The sequence below is a fragment of the Pleurodeles waltl genome, chromosome 3_2 (genome assembly GCF_031143425.1).
Source record: "Pleurodeles waltl isolate 20211129_DDA chromosome 3_2, aPleWal1.hap1.20221129, whole genome shotgun sequence".
In the NCBI taxonomy this organism is placed as follows: Eukaryota; Metazoa; Chordata; class Amphibia; order Caudata; family Salamandridae; genus Pleurodeles; species Pleurodeles waltl.
This window is the reverse complement of record NC_090441.1, coordinates 89,069,283-89,095,572: the sequence shown is the minus strand read 5'-3', so window position 1 is coordinate 89,095,572 and position 26,290 is coordinate 89,069,283. Positions and strand designations below refer to the sequence as shown.

The window sequence follows — 26,290 nt, the reverse complement described above, 5'->3', positions numbered from 1 at the left end:
GTCTTTGAAAGAGCTGGTTTCTTTCTTTGGAGGAACCGAATGGATGACTGAAACTAAACTTTCTGCCTCTATAGATAACAATGTGAAGGGTCAGCTTTCTGTCCTCAGTCGCCTTCCTAACTAAGTCCTCCAATTATGAGCCAAAGAGCTTGCCACCAGAAAAAGGCAAGTGGGACACCAGTGATTTCTGGTAGATGCCAACCGTCCAGTTTCTCACCCAATGATGCCGTCTTGTGAAAATAGCTGACCATGAGGCAGACACTGCCGTACATACGCTGTCAAAAGATGTCAAAAAGGAATCTCACCTCTTGTTCCATAATGGACAGCCTTGCAGTGCCATACCCTCCTAGCTGAACCTCTTCTGCTAAAGCCTGGAAGTCATGAAGCAAGAACTGAACTGCATATGTGTCACACGCACTAATTCTTATGGCAAAGTTTGTGGCTGTGAGGGTTCACTAGATGGCACCAGCTTCATGTTTGTCTGTTGTGTCAGTAGGAGAGGTGTCCTCTAAGACAATACTACCTCTGTACGATAATCCAGCTGCCAGAGAAGCCACCTTCACTTGAGCTGGGAATTCTTCTTGAAACCCATCCTCGATATACCTGTTCACTAGGAACATTGAAAAGGTGGACTTTTCTACATACTCCCATTCGCTGGATAACAATTTCCTAATCACCTTGTGAATGGTCAAAGAATTCAGGTCTCTGCTCTAGGAAGCTAGCAAGGGTGGTTACACCCTTCCTATGCCCACTGTGTGTGGGGAGCGGTGTACATTCCTGTCCCTATTGGTCCCTCTTCTCTAAAACCAGATGGACCATTCTGCAAGGAGGGGGTCACTTCAGCTGTGGACACCTTAAGGGCGGTTCTAGCTGCAGTGGTCACTCATTCTTGTTTTACCAAATTTTCCCACTGGACCTGCCAACAAAAGTTGGGCCTGGTCCGTGGGGCGGGCATCTCCACTAGCTGGAGTGCCCTGGGGCAATGTAGCAGGAGACTTGAGCCTTTGAGGCTCACCGCCAAGTGTTGCAGTTCCTGCAGGGAACCAGAGCAGGCTTTGTTTCTGACTCCAGAGAGCACAAAGGCTGTCACCCCATAGGGTGAGAAATTTGTCTGTTAGTGGCAGGCTGGTACAGACTGGTCAGCCTTACACTAAAATGTTGGGTAAAATACAAGGGACATCCCTAAGGTGCCCTGTGTGTGCACATTACAATAAATCCAACACAGACATCAGTGTTGGTTTATTGTGCTGAGAAGTTTGATACCAAACTTCTCAGTCTTCAGTGAAGCCATCATGGAGCTGTGGAGTTCAGAATGACAAACTCCCAGCCCATGCACTTAAAATGGCTACACTGCACTTACAATGAGTAAGAATGGACTTAGACACTGTAGGGGCATATTGCTCATGCAGCTATGCCCTCACCTGTGGGCACCCTGGGGTAGGGCTGTAAGGCCTGCCCGAGGGATGACTTACCTATGCCGCAGGAAGGGGACCCCATGTCGACTTTACCCTTTTCTTCCCACCAGCAAACACAAGCTGCAATGGCAGTGTGCATGCGTTTGGTGAGAGGTCCTGTAGGATGGCACAATAAATGCTGTAGCCCTTGGGGGTCCTCCTTGGCCACAGAGCCATTTGTATCACTGGCCCCTTTTACAAGGGGCTCAGCTGTGTGCCAGGGGTGTGGCAATAATAGAACAAATGGTACAGTTAAGGGAAAGAACACAGGTGCTAGGACCTAGTTAGCAGGAGAAACTCAGTCAAAATGGCATCAAAACCAGGCAAAAAGTGGGGGGTCACCATGCCAAAAGGGGCACTTTCCTACGAAAGAGGATGAGACTAACCTTTCCCAAGAGAGTCTTCATTGTCTAAGTGGAAAAATCTGGAAAGTCTGTCTGCATTGGCACAGGCAGTCCAAGGTCTATGTTCAACTGCAAAGTCCATTCTCTGTAGGGAGATGGACCACCTCAAAAGGTTAGGGTTCTCACCTTTCATCTGCATTCGCTTCTGAGAGGCCTGTGGTCAGTTTGAACAATGAAGTAAGTACCAAACAAGTATGGTCTCAACTTCTTCAGGGACCAAACTACAGCAACGGCCTTCCTCTCAATGGCACTCCAGCACTGTTCCCTGGGGAGTAACCTCCTGCTAATAAAAGCAACAGGTTGTTCATGGCCATCATCATTGGTTTGAGACAGGACTGCTCCTATCCCATGTTCAGAGGCATCTGTCTGCATAATTAACTGCTTACAGTAGTCTGGAGCTTTGAGAGATAGTGCTGAGCACATTTCCTCCTTCAGGGTATCAGAGGCCTTTTCACAGCTAACAGCCCCGTTTATTTCCTTGGGCATCTTCTTAGAAGTCAGTTCTGTGAGAGTGATCACCATGTGCCCATACCCCTTCACAAACCTCCTGTAATAACCAGTCAAGCCAAGAAATGCCCTGACTTGAGTCTGGATTTTAGGAGCGTCCCAGTCTAGAATTGTCTGGATCCTGGGCTGTAAGGGTTGCACTTGGCCTCCACCTACACAGTGACCTAAGTATATAACAGTGCCCTGCCCTATCTCTCATTTGGATGCCTTGATAGTGAGGCCTGCAGTGTGCAGAGCCTGCAAAACCTTCCCTAGGTGAACCATGTGATCCTGCCAGGAGGAGGTAAAGACAGCACTATCATCTAGATATGCTGCACTGACGGACTTTAAGCCAGCAAGAACTTGATTCACCAACCTTTGGAAGGTGGCAGAGGCATTCTTTAACCCAAAGGGTATAACAGTGAACTGATAATGCCCTTCAGGTGTAGAGAATGCAGTCTTTTCTTTTGCTCCTGGTGCCATGCGAATTTGCCAGTACCCTGCAGTCAAGTCAAAGGTATTGAGAAACTTTGCTGCACCTACTTTGTCTGTCAGCTCATCAGCCCTTGGAATAGGGTGAGCATCTGTCTTAGGGACAGAGTTGAGACCTCTGTAGTCCACACAACCTCATTTATTTATTTCCACCCTGAGGATGAGACTTGGGGAGTTAGACCACTGGGCTAGCCCAAGGGCAGTCAGACGTTTCAGTAATTCCTAAATCCAGCATCTTGTTGACTTCAAATTTGATGCTTTCCTTAACTTGATCAGACTGCTGATAGCTCTTGGATTTGACAGGCAAGCTGTCTCCTCTGTCCAAATCATGGGTAAACAGGTGTGCCTGTCCATGGGTTAAGGAGAACAGCTTTGCATACTGCGGAAGCCTTGCCTGCAGTCAGCCTGCTGTTGGACAGTGAGGGTGTCTGACTCCACCAACTAACCCATCTTTAGGGTTGTGAGAGAGGAGGTCAGGGAGAGGTTCACTCTCTGCTTCCTGTTACTCATCAGTAACCATCAGCATGGTGACATCAGCCCTGTTACAGAAAAGCATGAGGTGGTTCATTTGGCTCACCCTTTTGGATATCCTGCTAGTGCTCAGGTCTACCAAGTAGGTGACCTCAATTTTTTCTCTGTGATAGAGTAAGGGCTGCTCCACTTGTTCTTAAATGCCCTGGGAGCCACAGGCTCCAGAACCCATACCTTCCTCCCTGGTTAAAACTCCACCAGTGCAACGTTTTGGTCATACCACTGGTTCTGGAGCTGATGGCTGGCCTTAAGGTTTTTCAATGCATTTTCCATGTACTCTGCCATCCTAGAGTGGAGGCCCAACACATAGTCCACCATATCTTGCTTAGGCTTATGGAGAGATCTCTCCCAACCCTCCTTCACAAGTTCAAGTGGTCCCCTAACAAGGTGCCGAAACAGAAGTTCAAAGAGGGAAACCCTACTCCCTTCTGAGGCACCTCTCTGTAGGTGAAAAGCATGCATGGCAAGAGGACATCCCATCTCTTTTAGAGTTTTTCAGGGAGCCCTAGGGTCATGCCTTTCGATGTCTTGTTGAACCTTTCAACAAGTCTATTGTTTTGTGGGTGGTATGGAGTGGTAAACTTGTAGGTCACCCCACACTCATTCCACATATTTTAGGTAAGCTGACATGAAGTTGGCACCACTGTCAGAAACCACCTACTTAGGAAACCCTATCCTGGTTAAGATACCAATGAGGGCTTTGGCTACTGCAGGAGCTTTAGTAGACCTAAGGGGTATGGCTTCAGGATACCTGGTAGCATGATCCACTACTGCCAGTATATATTGGTTTCCTGAGACTGTGGGTGGTTCAGGTGGATCCACTATGTCCACACCAACCCTTTCAAAGGGAACTCCCACCACTGGTAGTGGAATTTGGAGGGCTTTTGGGAGGCCCCCTGCCTTACCACTGACTAGGCAGGTGACACAGGAGCTGCAAAACTCCTTCACCTTTTGAAACAAGTTGGGCCAATAGAAATGGCTGACTAGCCTATTCCATGTTTTACCTTGTCCCAGATGCCCAGCTAGATGGGTGTCATATGCTAAAGTGAGAATTAATTCCCTGAACTGCTCTGGCACTACCACTCTCCTGGTTGCACTACCTTTGGGGTCTCGGGCCTCTGTGTTCAAGAGTCCCTCCTCCCAATAGACCCTGTGGGAGCCACTGGCATCTCCCCTTTGCAGCTGCTTACTGCCTCAGGCCTTCAAGCGTGGGGCAGGTTCTCTGTCCCTGGCACAGCTGGTCCCTAGAGGGTTCCCCCTGGGTCCATGAGCTCTACCTGGTAAGGGTCAAGCTCCATGGGCTAAGTTCCCTTAGAGGGTGTTAAGAATTCTTCCTGAGAGAAGTTTTTGCTGAACAGAAGCTGGTCCTACAGTCTTCCTGCCCTTTCTCGTGGAAGTTTGGGCCATTATTCCAGGCTCCAACACTTATTTTTCACCTTGTGCTCAGCTATGTGCTCTAGTCTTCACACACACCATCTCAGGGATTCCCACATGGCTGCATGGGTTTTGAGTTTTACCTCAGCCCAAGCTGAGGACTCCAGGTCATTCCCTAGCAGAAATTCAAGTGGGATTGTAGACCTGTTTCAGGCCAGTAACCCCTCCCAATTCTAAGGTCACCATAGCCATGGGATGGACCCTAGTTACATTGTCAGCATTGGTGACTGGATATGTTTTTCCAGCCAGATACTGTCTGGGGGAAACCAGTTTTTCTGGCACCTTTATCCCTGAGGCCTTCTACCTTAGTCCCATTAATTAAGGCATGCTGTCTGTATTTGTTGATAAAAGGGGGGCAGACAGGAAGAGTAGCAACATCTACCCCACCCTCAGTAACTAAAGTAGCTTCAGTGTGACCCCTTATTTGCTCTGGGGACCTGGAGACTGGCTATACCAGTGCTAGCTGGTGCAGTACTTAGGGGGATTCTTTTTGGCAGAGGCCAGGTCTCCAGTTTGGCGTTCATTCTGCTTACAGTTGAAACACCAGGCCTTCATTCTTGGGAATCAAAGTTCTTACCTTTTCACCCATGTGAAGATTGTGAAGAGGCTTGGGGCTCAACCTCCTGCTCAGGTTATTGGGGGCCTTTAGAAAACTCTTTTGTTATCCTTGGGTGTCTCACCACCCTTCCACTGAGGAGACTTTGTAACCCCTTTCTTTTGGTCACCCCCAGTGGAAGTCTTGGTCACCCTAAACAAATTATAAAGACCATCATAGTCTTGCACTCGACTTCCAGTTATCCAACCATCTAGTGTTTTCACTGAGTAGTCTACAAAATCAACTAAGAACTGGCTCGCGTTTTTGTGAGCCCCCCTGAACCTAACACTATACTCCTCAGTGGTGAATCCAAAGCCCTCAATCAGGGTAGCTTTCATGTGGTCACAGGATTCACCATCTGAGTGTGAAGAGCCTATCCCTACACTTACCAGTGAACAGTTCCCAAAGGAGAGATCCTCAGTGAGCCTTTTTCAGTCTTCCGGTTCCACAAGCCCTCTCAAAGGCTGTGAACCACTTGGTGATGCCATGATCTTCCTCATATTTGGGGGTAATCCCTTTGGTGATTTTAGGGGTGTTAGATTGCTCTCTGTCCCTAATTACTAAATTGCTGCCACCATTAATGGTTGCTAAGCCCATTTATGATCTCTCCCTTTCTATAGCCAGGAGCTGTTGCTCCAGTGCTAATCTTTTGGCCATCCTTGCCAAAAGGAGGTCGTCTTCACTGAATCTGCCCTCATTGTTCCCAGAGAAACTAGACTCTTCTGTGGGAGACGCCGCTCCTGTAAGTGCTATCCTTGGAGTCAGGAGCATTTGGACCCTGTCCTCCCTTGTTAGGTGAGGAGGGGGAAGTTCCTTCTCCTGATCCCTAACTTATTCCCCATCTGAGGGGAGGTCTTCTTCCTCAGTAGGGTGTTCCTTTACATACTCTGCCAAGAGCTCCTGGAGCTTAATCTTGGTGTTATTGGAACCTGTTTTGATCTGTTTCAGTCTTCAGAGGGCCCTTAACTCTCTCTCTCTAAGATGTAGGTAAGGGTGAGGTGGTTAATTTCCACCACCATGTCCTCTGACCTGCTCATTTTATTACTAAGGTTGGGGATTTCTTTTAGAAACTAAAAACTACTTCTAGCTACTTACCCCTAACTATGGTAACTTTTAAATCTAAAAAAAGAAATGCCAAGGCTCTACCAGGACTTTTAAAAATGTAGATACATTGTAATTTCAAAAATCTATTGAATCTAAAGGCAATTTTGGAACTTAGTTGTGTGATCATATATTGGTCGAGTAGTCCATCAAATGCAAAGTCGTAGACCTCACCGCTGATCCACCAGTGTAGGAAGCTGGGTCTGTATATACTATATCAAAGTTAGGTATGGTGGGTACAGAGTCCAGGGATTCCCCAGAGGTTTAACAAAGGCTAAAGTAAACAATGCTAATGCTCTCTTTTGTGGTAGTGTGGTAGAGCAGTTAGGCTTATCAGAGCGTGGTGCAAAGCATTTGTTGTACACACACAGACAAGAAATGAGGCACACACTCAATGGCCAACTCCAGGCCAGGTGTTTTTATATAGCAAAAATATATTTTGTTACTTTATTGCTAGAGCCAGAAGATCTTTGTTGCATACAAAGTACATTTGATACAGATGATTGATATCTATTTACAACTGTACTTACCTGCAGGGTAGGGTGGGAAATGTATATATCATGGGTAACGGGAGCCTATATACATTGGTATATTTGTAATTATCTTCAAAATGCAAATAGAGAAATAGAGAAATGCAAAAAAATATATATAGTCCTTCTAGTCTCTCCCTAATCGCCCTGCGGGGGAGAGCGATTGTACAGTCATGCTTGGGAGTGTTCTCACTTCTGAGCAATTGCAGAGGAAGGCCGTTAGAGGAGGCTTATCTACCAAACCAACCTGTTTTAAGAAAATAAAATAAATGTTACACAATATTAAAATAAAAACATTAGATTTACTTCATAAAGCATGATGCCGTCGGCATGTGTTGCTCTGTTATGTGGATTTGTATAGCGCACCTGTCACCTGAGAGGGTATCAAGGTGCTGGGTGAGTGGGAAGGATCATGGCTGCACACAAGTTGTGTTTGCATGTGGCACAGGGTTAATTGAGGAGCCAAGTATTTAGCTTCTTGCGAAATTCACAGAGCAAGGTGGAGGCCCTAATGTGTTGGGGATGTTGTTCCAAGTCTTGGCAGCAATGTGGGATGCAGGAAAAAGAAATAGGAACTTTTTGTACTTCATCACTTCTTTGTTTGCATCAGCCGTATTAGAACGGGTGAGGTATTTTTTCTTTGTATAGGGGATGTTCTGGTGAGCAGGAGACTGAGACTCTCATTATGAGGAAGAAGACTGAGTAGGAGGTAATATTTTGTGAATATGGGATCCTTGCCTATGCCAGAATATTTTCAGATGCTGTTGGCAGCGGTGGCTCCTCCGTTGCCTCCTCTGAGCAGTGTCAGGATTTGCTGCAGGGCTGGCTGTTGATCCTTGATGGGAACAAGCATTGTCTCACTGCTGGATTGTGGTTTTAAACCCAAATAAATGAGGTCTATGAGTGCTCTTTGAGAGAGCAATTTCACAATTGTGGTCTGTAAATCTTGTATATGGCTGTGGTGGCTCTTGGGATTGGAGAGGGTGTCTGAAGAGTGTGTGTGCATGTGTGGTGCTGTCAATTGTTAGCTTACGTAAATGGTTGGTTTTTCAGTGAAATAGTAGTTAATTGTTTTGTTGAGGTTGATTTGAATGCCTCGTTTGACAGTCTGGGATCTGAAAGAAAGCAATGCATAAAGGCATACTCTATGCTTAAAATAGCCTTATAGCCGGCTGTAATGTGCTGTTCCGACCATTAAAGGCCCACTGCTGGGTTAAAAGGTCTGAGCCGAAGGTGAGGTCCTTTAAAAAAGGAGAAGGGCTTCAATGACCAGAATAGCCCGCTAAGGTGGGCTGTATATAAGGCTAAGAGAGCATTTCTTTTTTACACAGAATCTGTTTATTGAATTTTCAAGAACATTGAAGACAAGTACATTCAGAAAAAATAGTCTACAACATCATACGCATAAGTAGCTCATGTAAAGGAACCACAGCATAATATAAGGAAACTGTAGGAGATCAAAATGCATGTGTGCCTTTTTTTATCAGGTGTGCAGGCGCCTAGTGTTATCAGGGCCTTGTCAGTGATGTATGAAGCCTACCTGATCAGTCTCGATCAGACCCGGCAGAAAGGTCTCTAACCGGTTAGCTAATATTTTGGTGCATATTTTAGCATTGGTATTCAAGAGAGCTATAGACCTATAGGAAGAGCATTAAGCGGGGTGCTTGCCGGGCTTAAGAATGAGTATATCTTTGCAGCTGACATCATTGATGTAAGGTCAGTCGTGTGGCTGAAAGTGTTAAATAGCATGAGCAGTGGTCTTTCAAAGAGGGGAGGAAAATCTTAAAAAAGGAAACCGGAAGGCCATCCGGGCCTGTGGTCTTCCCCACCGGCATTCCCTGACGGCTTTTTGAGTTCAGTCAACATGAAAGGGGCTTCCAAATCTCTAGCATTTTGGGGTTTCAAGGGCTTCCATGGGCAATCCCTCAGATAAGCCTGGATGGAGACTGAGCAGTATGTTCTCTTTACTGGGATGAGTATCTGAGGTGGGACATGCATTGACCATCGTCTTTGAAAGTGGGTCCCCTGTAAAAAGATTATGTTTGGGTTTTGTTGGAGGAGATGTCGCTTGTTGGATGAGCTTATTGGGGGAGTTAATCCCCTACTACATCTAGGGAAAGGAGCTACACCCTAGTAGGGGTTCCCATGTCTTAGTCAATCAGAAGAGAGCAGGAGAAAAGGCATCATTATCTGGGTGGCAGCTGTCCCACATCTATTAGCAGGTTGGGCTCCTGGGATGAATACCCTGCCAGTGCGAGTCCCTCCCCCAGAGATCCTGTGTATACAGCAGAGTAAAATGGATTAGAAACCAAGAAATAACAGACGGGCCAACTGGGCCAAACATGATGAGGCTCTCCATCTTTGAACGGAGGAGAATATCCTTGAAGTCAGCAGAGGTGTCACCTCTGTAGGAGAAATACCCCAGTAAGCGGGGGGAGGCTAGGCAGAAGACCAAGAACAATTGAACCATAATAGAAATCGAGCAGAGCAATTCAACTGCACAGTCCAAATTACCACAATAGATGGCACATGAAAGTCTGGCTACAAGGCAGCGGGCCCTGCTAAAAAGGAAGAAAAAGCATACATACAGAAGAACAACATGTTACAGTGCGCCAATCAGCAAGTGTCTGAGACAGCTCACTTTGATGGTAGTCGACCTTCCAGGCAAGTTTGTTGGAATGATTCTAGCTTCATGTTCTGGAGATGAGAGAGATTGTTATATTTTGCCTCATGCAAAGCCTTTATTGTAGACTGACGAGCCCTACCTCTTCTGCCAAGAGTGTTCCAAGTCAGGCACCATACCCAGTGCTTAATTTGTAAATAAAAAGGTGCCGGTGCCCAAAGCCCTCATTTTAAACACTTGGCTGCTGCATTTAAATGTGTGAACACTGAGTACTGAGGCGGCGTGATCCTGAAGCCATCTAGGGCCTCTCCCTGTAGCTTCAGGGGTTTGTGATGGAGGAGTCCCTTTGTTGGACATATTCAGCGAAGAGGATTTGGACCCCAAGTAAACCATTGAGCTGTCTATAGAGGTTTTACCCCTTGGCATAATGTACTAAGGGCAGGCGACTGGTAAGTATCACTGGAGTACTGAGCAAATGACCACAGCCAAAACAGGTCCACAGGAGGATGTGTGGGGAAGCATTGCAGACGTTAGAGGGTATCCAGGAATTGTGGCAGTTCAATGTCAGATTGTAGAAGGGTGTTGTTGCACCCCAAGAAAGAGGCCCAGAAATCCACGCCTCAAGTGAGGGGGATGGGCTCTGCAGCAAAGTAGGGTATGACGAACGGGGGGGGTGCTCTGCCACACAGGTGGATATGCAGGGCCAGAGGATGCGTCCAGCAAGTGCGGTAGTCCCCACGGCTTGGCAGTGCTGTGGGAGGAGAGTCCCTTGGAGGTCAGTAGGAGTCCCAGGCCAAAGGAACCTCCACTCACTGGCCAGAAGGGTCGGCGCTGGTCCAACTAGTCTCCTTCTTATGGGAAGGCCTAGCTAGCCCGTGCCGCAGGACCCCGCCAAGGCTCAACAACAGTAGGCTGCCCAGTGGTCCCGCACCCCAGGGTAGAGCAGCGTGTATCCAAGGGGGCCCCAAAGCTGGGAAAATAGCACAGTCACCTTGCTGGGGCCAAGGCCCTTAAACCCTTACAGCAGGGCTCTCAGAATAAGAGATGTGCACTCTTTGGAGGATCTAGCACCGATCTCATAGATCCGGTAGTGCAGTCAGCCACTGCTCTGGGCTCCACAATCCACTGTCAGGGCTGGCAGTTTTAGGCTCAGGTGGAGGCACGGGGGCACCGGAGCAGCACGATTAGGCCGCACGTGGGGCTATGGTGCAGCTCACGCTTTTGAGGCCATCACCGGTAGTCAGGAAGATGCTGGCGTATCTGTCTCAAAAAGTCCTTACGCCTGCTTTGCTCCCCCAGCCTGAGCGGTGCACAAGAGACGCTGCTCCACTCTTAGGAATAGGCTCCGATCCTCAGGGTGCGCCGCTGGCAGGCGTTTCTCGACAGCAAGAGTGGGACTGATCGCCACTACCCCGCGATGACTGCCGGGTTCAGAGATGCCAGTAAATGACCGCTGGGTTCAGGGCTGCCACAGAAATCAACCTGGGCATGATGGGGCAAATGTGGAGCTGCAGTTTAGCCAGATGCTCGCTTAAGGCCCGCAGTAGTTAGGAGCCAGGATAAGCAGTGTCCTAGTCCATGTTCTGCCAGCCCCCCCCCCAACCCTCCCCCCCCCTAAGAGACAGTTTGCCCTATGAGGGTAGAATGTCCTTATTAAAAAAAAAAACAAAGGCCTCCCAGAGAACGGGAGGGTTCTCTGGGAGGCTGTTCAGCAACCCCCCTTAACCCACCCCCACCCTCCCCCAGCAGCTTCACAGCCTTTGCTTTCCAGTCCTTACTATGATTGTCCAACAGTCAATGTTTGAGCACAGGGCTACCGCTGTTAAACATTCACAGCAATAGCTGTGACAAGAGGCTGAAGTCCGTGCCTACTTCTCCGTGGACTCTGCCAAACTAATTTTCCTTGTTCAGCTGAGCCAGGGAAAGCCAGGAACTGAGCAGATTACCCCCAAGCCCTCTCCCATTGTGTATTAGGACATTGTAATGTTAGGAACAGATGGCTTATACCAGATTTTATAATCCAGTGCTGCTCCATTTCCTTCAATGAAGCTCTCAACATTCACATGTTATAATGTGTGTTACGTCGCATTGGCATTAGGAGTGGAGAAGTTTTATTTTTGTGTGTTTGTCTTGGTTATATTTTCATATTGCTGTGTATTACGATCTGGAAGAATCTAGTATGGACATTCCATAAATCTGTTATTCCTTCGAATTATGATTTAAAGAAAAACTGATACCTTAACTTCCTTTGGTGCTAAGTACTTATTATAATCTGATCACAAATCAAAGATCGCTAGAGCTACAAAAACATTAGGTTTTAAATTAGTCCAGTAAGTTCAGTGCTTTTGGTCAGTATCAAAGCACCGTATGTACTCTATAATGCCGACATATGAATAGTACCTTGTTTAACAAAGCAGTTTCTTACACACTTGTGTGACTTCATAGTGTTCTAGTGGGCTGTTGTTACCAGTTTGCAACTCAGGGGCTTGTTACAAGTGGTCTGATTTTTGGCCTTGTATAATATTGGCCATACCACTTCACTTACCCTCACTGTATCTCATTTTCCTTAACTGGAACTAGAAGCAAAAGCATTCAAAGAATGTGCACTGAAACCGTTCACTGACAGTACACTGAAACCACACCAAATGTACTGTTGCAAAACTCATAATATGTGGCGTTCCCACATCAATTATAATTCCGAAAGGATCGAAATCTCTTTTTACCGACCTCTTACAGACTGAGGCACTCGTTCATAATGGCCGTCATTTTACTGCCTGGGAGGAATTACCTGCTTAGTCAACCTATTCGAGCCCATTAACTTCATTTTGCTTACCAATCTTTGCAACAGGTGCCCTAGCCCAGGTTCTGGTAAAAATTACTTTAAAAGCATGTCAAAATATGTTAAGTACGTCCTGATTGGTCAGCTAAACTCCTTTGCAGACCGGTAGAATAGATAAAATTATATTCTGCCGGTCTGTTGAAGGAGTTTAACTGACCAATCTGAATGTAGTTTACATTACATGAGATGCGATATAACGCCAAACAGCCTCTACAACTAACTTTTTACCAAGCAGAATCTACCATACGTTTTTGTACCTTTACCACGCATGCCTTTAGATTGCATCTAAGTATATATTTAAAAACAAAAAAAAAAAATTGGGATGTTTTAAAAAGGAGAGATTAGGTGTGGATAGTTGCAAAGGGAGGAAAGGGTAATTCTCCAGTATTGGATCTTTCATAGATTCACATGCTTGAATCATCCCCGTTGTCGAGGTGGGAGTCTCACAGTAACTTCAAATACATATAGCAGTAAGTGTAACACACTAGGCCCCAATGGCCTTAATAGGCACTGTTGTAGCCTATCCATGTTCTTTTATTAAAAAAGAACCAAACTTGAGCTACAGCCAATCAGGCGTCAACACCCTCTAGAACACTCCCAACAGAGGCTGTTTCCCTCAGATTTTCTACTGTACGCCGTGTGAAGGGAGTCTCCCTGAGTTTATTCTTCTGACAGGATTTTTTTTCTCCCAGAGAACCCAGCTTTGCAGTGGACAGAATATCCCAACAGACTGAGAAAGGACTTTTCAGAGACTGTGGCACTTGTGGGAAGAAAAGACTTCACATTGATGATCCCCACAAGAAATGCATCTACTTCCAGCATCCAGATCACAAGGTGAAAGGCTGAATATCTGTTGCACCCTCAGTCATAAAACCCTCAAAGACCGTGAGGGTAGACTTTTGTTGTGGCTCCAAAAGCAGAAGACCATGGAGAATCCTCCTTCTGATGAGAGTGAATCCTCATCTCACACTACTCACTGCCTAAAAAGGCCTGACGGGGAGGGAAAACTACCTACAGAGACTCCAGGAAAGAAGGCTAAGAAAACTAAATATCTCTCTTTGGAGAAATATAAGTGCAAGGGGAGTGCTGCCTCGGGATCAGAGACCCACTTAAAACACTCAAAAAAGGTTAACTCAGAGCCTACCACACCTGCGGGAAAAAAGGCACCCCCAAAAAGTGCTTCTCTGTCCCTATCACCAAGGAAAAATCCAGAAAGATTCTCCTCAGATTCTGTGAAAAAAGGCCTGTTGACGACAAAACTGTCGACGGCCACTGCGACGATGGTTACATCGACGTTTACCACACCAGTGTCCTCGATGATTGTTACATCATCGCCACTTTAATCGGCAACGATCATTACCGACAAAATTTATATGAAGACATCGTCGACGAAGACATCGTCGACACGGAGGTCAGAGGCCTCATTGTTGCATGCGTCAACAGTGGCACTCCCGTCGACCAAACACCAGATGATGAGGGCGAAGAAGGTACCGTAGACGAGTATACCGACGACGAAGAAACCGCCGACAGGGGAAGAACAGTCATAGACGAAAACTCCACCGACGAGGACATTGTCGACGGGAGAACTGTCGAGGAGGAAGACAGCAGTTTCATATGCGCAACCGTCGACGACGACACCATCTTCAGGAGATCTCATGGCTCAGCAAGACTGGGCAAGATTCCTTCCTCTTTCTTTCATTACCGTGGGAGAGAAGACATCTCCAATCCTCCCGATGCATACCTCCCCAAGCAAGGTGTTGCCGTATCCTTCTCAACATCTCTTGGATGATGACGACGATGTCTATTCTCAGGAGAAGGGGATGTTTGGTGCAGCCAGTAGTCCGTCACAACTCCATGTCAAATGCCAGGACCTGGACGGCAATGATGATGGGCAGGAGCAGCACACCTATTCGTCAACTAGACTCCAACAGGATCCGTCATACCCCACATTTGAGACGGAGGCTTCCTTTCCCATGCCTAGATCTTTGGTGTCTGTCCTCCAGGGTATGTTGAAGGATTACTATCAAAGGTTTCCGCCATCACTACCGCCGACTCCATCCAGACTGTACAACCGACAGATGGCTCTGCAGACCCCAGTCCCCAGCCACCCGGGGACGCCACACAGAAGCATTCCGTTTGTTCACCCACCGCAGGATAATCATAACTCCACAGACGAGGAGAGAAAAGAAGGTGAGATACCGGAGACAACTCCTAGTGAGTGGGATGAATACCTCATCCCTACACCGTCGCCACCACCAGCAGGAGCAGTGGATTCACCCCCGGAGGACATAGGGGGCTTCCATAATTTGATGGAAAGGGCGGCCAAAAGATTTGAGCTACCCATCATTTCCCAGGAAACTGATTGTTTCCTATACGAATTTAAAGAGTCATCAAAGAAGTCGGTTAGGGCTATTCCTAAAGTGGATTTTTTATTGCAGGAGGGATTGAAGGCAATGAAAAATCCAGCAACAATGCCTTCCCAGATGCCTTGGCTGGTAAAGAAGTATAAAGCCCCAGAAAACACTCCGGCCTGCTTAGTGACCTAACCGAAGCCGGATTCTGTCATATCTCAGGCGGCGCAACGTCGCTCAAAGAATCCTTCAACGCCAATCACATCACCTCCAGACAGAGAGGGAAGACATATGGACAACATTGGGAAGAAATTCTCCTTGGTGGCAGCGATTACAGTGAAGGCCGCTAACTGGTTGGCCATCCTGGGCAGGTATGACCGCCAAATGTGGGCAGACATGTCTTCTTATATAGACCTTTTGCCTGAGGATGCCAAACTGGAGGCAAAGAAGGTGTTACAGGAGGGTGAACGCAGCCACGGTCATCGATTGTGCAATTGACATTTCACTAACAGGTTTCCGGCAGCTAGCAGGTGCAGCGGTCTTGCTTAGGCAGTGGTGGCTAAAGTCTAATTCTTTCCGCCCGGAGTTTCAGAGTAGAATTCTGGACATGGTGTTTGATGGGGAAAGCCTCATCGGGAAGCATGTGGATGTCATGCTGCAGTCCATCAAGGCCGATACAGATACAGGGAAATCTCTTGGTACGTTACAGTACAAGAAACAGCCATTTCGAGGTGCGAGGAGTAGAGGAAGTTACTCCTTTTGTGGTGGTTTCCAACAGTATAGATCACAGTACACCTCATCTCCAGCAGGACTCCGACAACAATACGGACAGCATCAGCATCACTACCGCTGCTTATAGACACCCCGCAAAGGAAAGATCCATTGCCAGGGATACAGGCAGAAAGCAATGACCGGACAGCCATACCAGCTACCAACACTACCCAGAGGTAGAAAATTGGGGGTGGCATCACTCGTCACTTCCTTCGGTGGTCAAGCATAACATCTGACCAGTGGGTGCTGGATATAGTGGCCAAGAGGCATACTCTGAAGTTCATACAGAAACCACCAAATATCCCTCCGTCAGGGCCGCCACCTCCACGATTAAAACAACTCCTCAAGGAAGTGTATGTGATGTCACGCAAAGGGGCAATAGAACTTGTCCCAACTGTTCACAGGAACCACGGATCCTATTCACGCTTCTTTCTGGTAAAGAAGCCTTCAAGAGATTGGCGTCCCATTCTAGACTTAAGATCTTTAAACAAGTTCCTGAAGAAGCAGTCGTTCCGAATGGTAACACTACAGGACATCCTACGCCTTTTGAATTCCGGAGATCACATAACATCCCTAGAACTCCAGGATGCGTATTTTCACATCCCAATACATCAAAACCATCGCCAATTTCTCAGGTTCAGGGTAGCTGGTATGCATCTGCAGTTTTGTGTCCTCCCTTTCGGATTAAAGTCGGCCCCCAGAATTTTTACAAAGATGTTAGCTCCAGTAGCAACGCACCTACGCCAGCTGGGCATGCAGGTTTTTCCCAATCTAGACGACTGGCTCATCAAGGCATCCTCAAGTGGTAAACCATACAGCCGCCTGCCTCCAGTTGTTCGAGGATCTCGGATTTACCATCAATTTTCGCAAGTTGCACTTTCGCCCCACGCAGAAACTGAATTTCTTGGGGGCAACACTGGATATTATCCAAAACAAGGCATACCCGTCTCAAGAGAGAAAACAAAAGCTGTCCAGCTTGGCCTACAAGCTCTCGACAAAAATGTTTGGTCCAGTTTGAACTTACAAGCCATTAATGGGAATTATCTCGTCATGTATTCCGCTGATCCCAAATTGCCGAAGAATTCGAAACTCAGATGTTCTGATCAGGACGGACAATACCACGAGCATGTTTTATCTAAACAAGCAGCGTGGCACAAGGTCCTTACAGCTCTTACAACAAGCTCAGAACATCTGGAAATGAGCCATAAGAAACAACATTCCTCTGAGGGCGGAGCACGTGCCAGGACAGACCAATGTCCTAGCAGACACTCTGAGCTGGACGATAATCCTATGTCACGAGTGGGAGCTAGACCAGAAAGTTCTCGACCAACTCTTCTGGATGTGGGGCAGACCAAATCTCAATCTATTTGCCACATACGAGAACAAGACATGCCCTTATTACGCAAGCTGGCTTCCCCAAAAAGGGTAGTGGGGGAATGCATTTTTGATGAGATGGTCAAGGGTCTATGCCTACGCTTTTCCTCCAATCCCACTTATCCCAAGAGTGATCAGCAAGATGAAGACAGAAGGATGTCGCCTCCTGCTAGTAGCACTGTAGGAAGTTGGCTCGTATATACTATTTCAAAGTAAGAAATAGTGTGCACAGAGTCCAAGGGTTCCCCTTAGAGGTAAGATAGTGGCAAAAAGGGATCATTCTAATGCTCTATTTTGTGGTAGTGTGGTCGAGCAGTAGGCTTATCAGAGGGTAGTGTTAAGCATTTGTTGTACTCACACAGGCAATACATGAGGAACACACACTCAAAGACTTACTCCAGGCCAATAGGTTTTTATACTGAAAAATATATTTTCTTAGTTTATTTTAAGAACCACAGGTTCAAGATTTACAAGTCATACTTTAAATGTAAGGTACTTCACTTAGATACTTTAGGAACTTTGAATAAAAGCAATATCATATACAGTCTTTGTAAAAATGGCAATAAGCTATTTTCAAAGTGGACATTGCAAAAATCAACAGTTCTTGGGGAAGGTAAATGAAGGTTAGGCTTGAAGGTAATTAAAACACTTACAAGTCTCAAAGTTGGGGCATAGGTAGCCCACCATTGGGGGCTCAAGGCAACCCCAAAGTTACCACACTAGCAGCTCGGGCCGGTCAGGTGCAGAGGTCAAAGAGGTGCCCAAAACACATAGGTTTCAATAGAGAACAGGGGTGCCCCGGTTCCAGTCTGCCAGCAAGTAAGTACCCGCGACCTCGGGGGCAGACCAGGGGGGGTTTGTGGGGCACCGGGGGGGGGGGGAGGGATACAAGAAGGCACAGAAAGTACACCCTCATCGGCACAGGGGCGGCCGGGTGCAGTGTGCAAACAGGTGTCGGGTTTTAGATAGGAAGTAATGGAGGGACCCGGGGGTCACTTCAATGATGCAGGCAGGCACAGGGGGGCTCCTTGGGGCAGCCACCACCTGGGCTAGGCAGAGGGTCGCCTGGGGGTCTCTCCTGCACTGGAGTTTGGTTCCTTCAGGTCCTGGGGGCTGTGGGTGCAGTGTTGGTTCCAGGCGTCGGGTCCCTTGTTACAGGCAGTCACGATCAGGGGGAGCCTCTGGATTCTTTCTCTAGGCATCGCTGTGGGGGCTCAGGTGGGTCGTCTCTGGTTACTCGCGGGCTCGCAGTTGCTGGGGAGTCCTCCCTGAGGTGTTGGTTTTCTGCAGGTCAAGCCGGGGGTGTCGGGTGCAGAGTGGGAAGTTTCACGCTTCCCGCGGGAAACGTGAAGTCTTTAAAGTTGCTTCTTTGTTGCAAAGAAGTTGCAGGTTTTTTAACAGAGCCGCTGTTCACAGGAGTTTCTTGGTCCTTGGGTGCAGGTCAGTCCTCTGAGGCTTCTGAGATCGCTGGTCCCTGTTGGATGCGTCGCTGTTGCAGTTTTCTTCGAAGTTGGGAGACAAGCTGTTAGGGCTGGGGCCAAAGCAGTTGTTGTCTCCGTCTTCTCTGCCGGGCTTCAGGGCAGCAGTCCTCCTTCTTGTTAAGGTTGCAGGAATCTGATTTCCTGGGATCTGGGGAGCCCCTAAATACTGAATTTAGGGGGGTGTTTAGGTCTGGGAGGGCAGTAGCCAATGGCTACTGTCCTTGAGGGTGACTGCACCCTCTTTGTGCCTTCTCCCTGAGGGGCGGGGGCACATCCCTATTCCTATTGGGGGAATCCTCCAAAACTAAGATGGAGGATTTGTAAAGGCAGGGGTCACCTCAGCTCAGAGCACCATAGGGGCTGTCCTGACTGGTGGGTGACTCCTCCTTGTTTTTCTCATTATCTCCCCTGGACTTGCCGCCAAACGTGGGGGCTGTGTCCAGGGGCATTGTAACACAAAGCTTGAGCCTTTGAGGCTCACTGCTAGGTGTTACAGTTCCTGCAGGGGAAGTGTTAGGCACCTCCACCCAGAGCAAGCTTTCGTTTCTGTCCTCAGAGAGCACAAAGGCTCTCACCCCAGGGGGTCAAAAACTCGTCTCTCAGCAGCAGGCTGGCACAGACCAGTCAGTCCTGCACTGAAGGATTGGGTAAAATACAGGGGGCATCTCTAGGATGCCCTCTGTGTGCATTTTTTAATAAATCCAACCCTGGCATCAGTGTGGGTTTATTATTCTGAGAAGTTTGATACCAAACTTTTCAGTATTCAGTGTAGCCATTATGGAGCTGTGGAGTTCGTTTTTGACAAACTCCCAGACCATATACTTAATATGGCCACACTGTACTTACAATGTCTAAGAATAGACTTATACTGTAGGGGCATATTGCTCATGCAGCTATGCCCTCACCTGTGGTATAGTGCACCCTGCCTTAGGGCTGTAAGGCCTGCTAGAGGAGTGACTTACCTATGCCACAGGCAGCATTTTGTGTGCATGGCATCCTGAGGGGGATGGCATGTCGACTTTGCCTTTTTCTCCCCACCAACGCACACAATCTGCAATGGCAGTGTGCATGTGTTAGGTGAGGGGTCCCTTAAGAGTGGCACAACATATGCTGCAGCCCTTAGGGACCTTCCCTGGTCACAGGGCCCTTGGTACCACTTGTACATTTTACAAGTGATTTATCTGTATGCCAGGGGTGTGCCAATTGTGGAAACAATGGTACATTTTAGGTGAAAGAACACTGGTGCTGGGGCCTGGTTAGCAGGGTCCCAGTACACTTCTCAGTCAAGTCAGCATCAGTATCAGGCAAAAAGTGGGGGGTAACTGCAACAGGAAGCCATTTCCTTACAAGCACCTAGGTAGGTGTGGTTCACAGAACTCCTCATGTTCTCGGAATAGCCACATGTACTACTCAAACGGACGCCAACCCTTTTGACCATGCACCAGGGCCAGGTCAGGCATCCGGATCCGTCATCTCTACACTTGTCGGCCTGGCTCCTGAATTCAATGAATACAACACTTTAGACATCTTATCAGAATGTAGAGCAATCCTAGCCAAAGCCAGAGTGGACAACTCCAATAAGACTTATAGACTTAAATTGAAGCGTTTTTGCTTGTGGTGTGCTGCGGAAGGAGTCCATCCTATCCCTTCGCTCCCGGAGCAGGTGCTTCCTTATTTGTTAAACTTGGAAAAATCTGGGCTCTCGTATTCCTCCATCCGAGTGCATGTTGCAGCAATTTCAAGATACCGCCAATCTCAGAACACTGCCTCGTTATATTCTACTAGGATTGTGAAACATTTTCTTAGGGGTCTTTTTCTAGCTTTTCCACCAGTGCGTAAACCCCCACTGTTATGGTCCCTGAATGTGGTATTGGGACAGCTCATGAAATCCCCTTTTGAGCCAATCCACAGGGCTGAACTGAAATTCATCTATTGGAAGTCGGCGCTGTTGCTGGCTCTTACTTCAGCTAAAAGAGTAAGTGACATACAGGCCTTCACCATCAAAGAACCTTTTCTTCAATTCACCCCTACTGGGGTAATTCTTAGGACGAATCCTAAATATATTCCGAAGGTACCGTTAAGTTTCCATTTGAATGAGCCAGTGATTTTGAAAACCTTTTTTTTCCTAACCCACAGACGGTAGCAGAAAAAGCATTGCACTCGTTGGATATGGCTAAAAGTTATTTGTAGCCTTTGGAGATGCAAGGAAGAGTTCCCCAGTATCTAAACAGACTATTGCCAGGTGGATCGGCCTGGCAATACAATTCTGTCAAGCCCAAGCCGGAAAGACGCTCCACAGCAAGGTTAGAACCCACTCTACAAGGGCGGTGGCCAAGTCAGCGGCGCTCTTCGCGGGAGTGCCCTTGCAGCACATTTGTAGAGCAGCCACATGGTCCAGCCAGCATAAATTCACAAGGTCCTACTGTCTCGAAGCGATGAATAAAATGGACAGGGCGATTGGACAAGCAGTGCTGAGGCATCTATTCCGTTAAGGTGAGCCTCTCTGATCATCCCACATTCCACTTAAAGGGTATGTGAACTACGTTTCCTTAATCTGGTCAAGGTTAACTTTTCTGGTTATAATGATTACTGTTATTATTATGATTAGCGTGATATTTATTGTGGTGTTGATGATTATGATTATCGTTTTTATACTTATCTTCCTGATAAGATTGAGGTATTGCTGTCTAATATTAGCTAGGAGTAGAATTACTCCTATTATTATTGTTACACAGCTATTACCTAGTTTAAGCACTATTACTGCTTGCTACTCTGATTCAAGCATGTGAATCTATGAAAGATCCAATACTGGAAAAGAAAATTGGTTGCTTACCTGTAGCTGTGGTTCTCCAGTATTGGTATCTTTCATAGATTTACATGCGACCCACCCTCCTCCCCGCAGAGGCTCCCCTTACAGATAAACCTACTGCTTCACACTTGTACTAGAAAATCTGAGGGAAACAGCCTCTGTTGGCAGTGTTCTAGAGGGTGTTGCGCCTGATTGGCTGTAGCTCAAGTTTGGTTCTCTTTTATAAAAGAACATGGATAGGCTACAACAGTGCCCATTGTGGCCTAGTGTGTTACACTTACTGCTATATGTATTTGAAGTTACTGTGAGACTCTCACCTCGAAGACTGGGATGATTCAAGCATGTGAATCTATGAAAGATACAAATACTGGAGAACCACAGTTACAGGTAAGTAACCAGTTTTCTTATAGGGGTTGGGGTAAGTAGTGGTAAAGAGTGGTTAAGGTAATTTTAGGATTTAAAGGTAGGTAGTGGTAAAGGGAGGTAAGGGCAATTTTATGGTTCAGGAGTGAGTAGTGGTAAAGAGAGGTGAGAGTAATTTTTAGGGTTTACGGGGTGGGTAGTGGTAAACGGAGGTAAGAGTAATTTTAGCGTTACGGGGTGGGTAGTGGTAAAGGAAGGCTAGGGTAATTTTAGGTTTTAGGGCCGGGTGCTGGTAAAGGAAAGGGAGGTTAGGTGTCAACTAAAAACATGGGTAGTTTGATGCCCCACAATAAAAAAAGCAAAATATAAATTACAAATTGTGTGTGTGTGTGTATATGTATATATATACCTACTGGCAGTTGCCAGTAGGTAGTTACAGTTAGGACCTAGTTTCCATAGACAAAGCGTTTTTTTTTTGTTGTTTTGCGTATTGCTTTGGCACAGTTGGATAAATCTTCATGAAATTTTTAAAACTAGTACGCTATTGACTTCAGTTACTATCTTCAAAGTTTTGGAATGATCTGTCAAGTGGGGGCTGAGAAAAAGGGAGGTCCCACAACATGTTTTCCCCATGCAGTTTCCCATAAGGATTCTGAATAAAACTACAGCCCGAACTGCTGAACGGAATTATATCAAATTTGGCAGAAAGCTAGCTCTTGGTCCAGAAAGAGGCCTTTTTGTGTAAATCCATTGAGTAGTTTTGGAGATGTTAAAGGAAAAATAAATACAGATGTCTAGGGACGTGGATCCTTTGCGAATCCACTTGCGAGGGATCTGCGGATCCCAGGGAAAATTAAGGCTCTGTTTGGCTGGCCGCAATTTGACAGGAAAGTTGTGGCTGCCTTTTTCTTTCTCTCTTGGGTTGGGGAAGGAGGAAAAAGTGGGAAAACACATGAAGAATCAGAATCAGTGCCTTCAGGACCCCTCTTTTTCCTATCGATCCACAGATCCATTACAGGCCTCTGCATGACCCCTGTGGAAATCCTTGATGGATCCGTGGATCCCATACAGACTTTTAAAAAAAAACGAAAAAATTCCAACCTACTTGCACACCAAACCCCTGCTGTGAATGTCCAAAGGCCGTGCACAGCATGGGGTTGGAGGCATGTGGAGGGGTTGGCTGCAAGTTCTGGCTGTAGGCGAGGCCCTGCAGTCAACCCCCATCGTGCACAACCTTTGACTGTGCGTCATAGTGGTTATATTAACATACAGTAATTGTATATTACTGTATATTAACAAAAACAAGAATTCACTAAGAAAACCAAAGGTTACAGGGGCGTTATAGTTAGGTTGATGTTTTACCCATACAAAACCCCAAAAATGCAGCAGTTATAGTTGTACTTATAGTTATACTTTTACTTATAGTTATACTTATCCGAAGAAACTATAACTCATGCCATTAAGTAACTGTAGGTCACAAGCTATGGTTTCTTAACCTAAGTGTAACTATAAGTAACCTATAGCTGCTGAATTTGTATGGGTAAAACGTCAACCTAACTATAACCACCCTGTAACCTTTGGTTTTCTTAGTGAAAAAAAATGTATGTGTGTGTATGGTTTGTGGGATCCGCCCAAAAATATATACACTAAGTAATTTAACATATAAAACCTATACATATTTTACTTATGTATACTTACCATGCATCATTAAAGGCGTGCGTGGTAATTGCCTTTTTTTAACTGTTTTTATTATTTTTTCAATAAATAGCATACAAATATAGAGTACTTGCGGGTGGCACAGGATGGTGCAGAATAGCAGACTACAATTTCTCGCGAGGTAATTGTATGTGTTTTCTAACGACCTTGTTATAAATATTATGAGCCGTAATGAGTCCTATTAATTGTGTGACATTTCTACTGTGTTTTCTTGTCGGACATTTCTAACTCGGTTCTTGCCAAACCCCATAGAGACTCCTCCAACTAGAATCATGCATAATTTGCACTGATTTTAAAGCTGCTCTGTGTTGTCATAGCAACGTGGTCCCTTTTAATCTCTGCAGTGTAACGACATCTTGCATTGGAGAAGGAAATCATATAGTAACGAGATTGTTAGCCACAGGTGTAAAAATCTGTTCTATGTAGAGAAGGTAAAACACAAGGTCCGTGGCCACCTCATGGCCCCTTACCCTCCGAGAACCAAAAATCTATCTGTGAAGAGGATTTGAAGTTAAATAGTATCGACTGTTACATCTCCTAAGGACAGCTTGTGGGTTTAGGATCTGTTGATTTTCGATAAAAATGAAGCTCTGATTTCGCATTTATATAAAATGTAACAAATTAATTATAAGATTCAGTCATTATTTAAAATTGTGATGGTCGGAGATATAACGAGAAGATAATTATGAAATGCTTTCACATAATCTGTGCTTGTATTAAGCAACCCCTCCCCCGTTTGTTTGCTAATGGTATAATCCTGTAAACCCTTCACGTTGCTGTGATAGCAGTGGGGTTTCAGCTGGTAGTGTCTATATTGAGCTCTGGTAGCACTTCAGCATAGCAGGCCTCTGCTAGGAAACACAGGCCAGGTAAGGTGTTATTTTAGATTTCTTATTCAAATTGTTATTGTACATTTCAGTTTGTTCCTATTTGTTTTACTTGCATTATTCCGTCGTATACTACGTCCTTTGGGGGTGTTTACTGGAACGACAAATGACATGAATAATAGATGAATAAAGGAAGTCGTACATATTACTTTTTAAAATAGACATTTCAAGGTGTTATGTTGCAAACTGCAGACCGTCACGGTCAGCTCCTGAATATAGTACACTTGTCTGTATGTCACTGACCAAGTAAAGCTATCACAACATAATGTTGATTTCTTATGTGTGACTACCGGTTCTAGCACGACTCCGAGCAGACATGCTTAGGTGGCCTATTGTTTGTCTGCTGCTAATTGTTTGATGAAATTAATGTCATACTATCTGCATGGTCATCGAGAGTTTCGTCTTTACGTTTTCTGTCTTGGGGGGGGGGGGGGGGGGTGTAGGAGACACACTTCTGGAGTGTCGGGGCAAGCTTGCCATTGATCCTATACAAAGATGCTGTGGTCTGCAAGCCGCAGGTTCCGATAATAGTATATACTCGGAAAGCCAGGCATGTCGTCTCAGTTTGCAAGGATGCCTTATTTTTATTTACATTCTGCAAAATGCAAGGCTGAGCGTATTATGTCAAGCATAGGTTTTGTGGTGAAAGGGTAACCATTAACACTTTTACCATTGTGTGGAGTACGAATGCAATCTTTGAAAAGTTGAGAGAAAAACTTTTCTCTTACTTTACACCTGCCTCAATGGCACGTACATTTTTGGCACCGCGTCCTGTCTAGTTTTTTTCAGTAGATAGGGCTGTGCAACAAAAACGCTGACTGGTCGCATAGCGATGACCAGGTACACCCCCCCGAACGTCCCCTTGCAGCAAACTAGCACATAGTTGGCTGCTTTCCAACACAACACTTTGTCCTGGATTTGCACCAACTTTGGGATGCAAATGTAGTGAAAAGTGTTAGTATACTTCCTCCTGACTTTTTTTTTTTTTTTTTTACACATTTTGTGGCATCTTATCTTATCCCGTGGACAGCCTCCCATACTCTGTGTAATACATTTTTGTACACTGATCTACGGATTCACATTTCTTTCTGTCCCAGGCTAGGACCTCATATGCCTATCGACACAGAAGTCAGTAGTTCCCAGTGCACCAAGCAGTTATATACACAGATGCCTTAATTAATCATTTTAAACAACCATTTTTTCCTACCATCATAATGCATTTCCTACAGAATAGTTTAGCTTGCATTTAGTTTTAATGTAAGGGGTCTGCATTATTTTTTACATACAGTTTTACTCCACAGTCGGGCCCACTGGAATTATATGGCACGGAGGACCAAATTATGAGGCAGGGCTGACTAAATTATGCATCAGTAAAACATAAATGATACAACATAATGCAACAGATTTCGTGATGGCATTCATTATTTTGACATTTTTATAAATCCTAACATTGGGCAAAGGTTTCATCTCATTGCACCACTGTATCGACCAACACAGGAATGGGAAACAGCAACTGCTCACCATGCGAATGTCTTTCCACTGCGTGACGTTTATATCGCTGCAGCTTTGGTAACTCTTGATCTGCTTCATCAAGAAACAATCTTTTATTAAACTCTGAAGATTATGCTCCAGCTGACCGATTGTGACATGCGGAAGTCCATCATTATTTGGAAAATGCAGCAGCAGAAACATATTATAACAGTGGCCCTGCTTATGGTGAACTGCTCGATGGTGTTTTAGTAAAAGTAACAGGCAGACCCACAGTATGATAGGATTTCTCTGGCTCTGTGGTCCTGGCATATGATTGAGTAGTACAGATGTCAAAGATCTTGCTTAGGAGGCGCTCTCAAGTGCGTCTTGAAAAGGACGATGCCGAATTTAGGCCAGCAAACAAGATGAAAAATTCACGTTTATTAAATATTTCATATAACAGAAAAAGACAGAACCTTGACATTAGGGGTAAAACGTCTGCTGGGTCTATAAATAAGTGTATTCATGAGTTATCTGTTAGTCATGCACTTGCAAAATGGTTCAATAACATTTTTGTTA

The 26,290-nt window shown here is 45.9% G+C and overlaps 1 protein-coding gene across 1 annotated transcript in view; it reads left to right on the top strand.

Annotated features, from left to right (window-relative positions):
• TSPOAP1 (TSPO associated protein 1) overlaps nucleotides 1-26,290 on the top strand; it is a 2,439,191-nt gene that overhangs the window by 675,323 nt on the left and 1,737,578 nt on the right. The gene's annotated exons all lie outside the window — the stretch shown is intronic.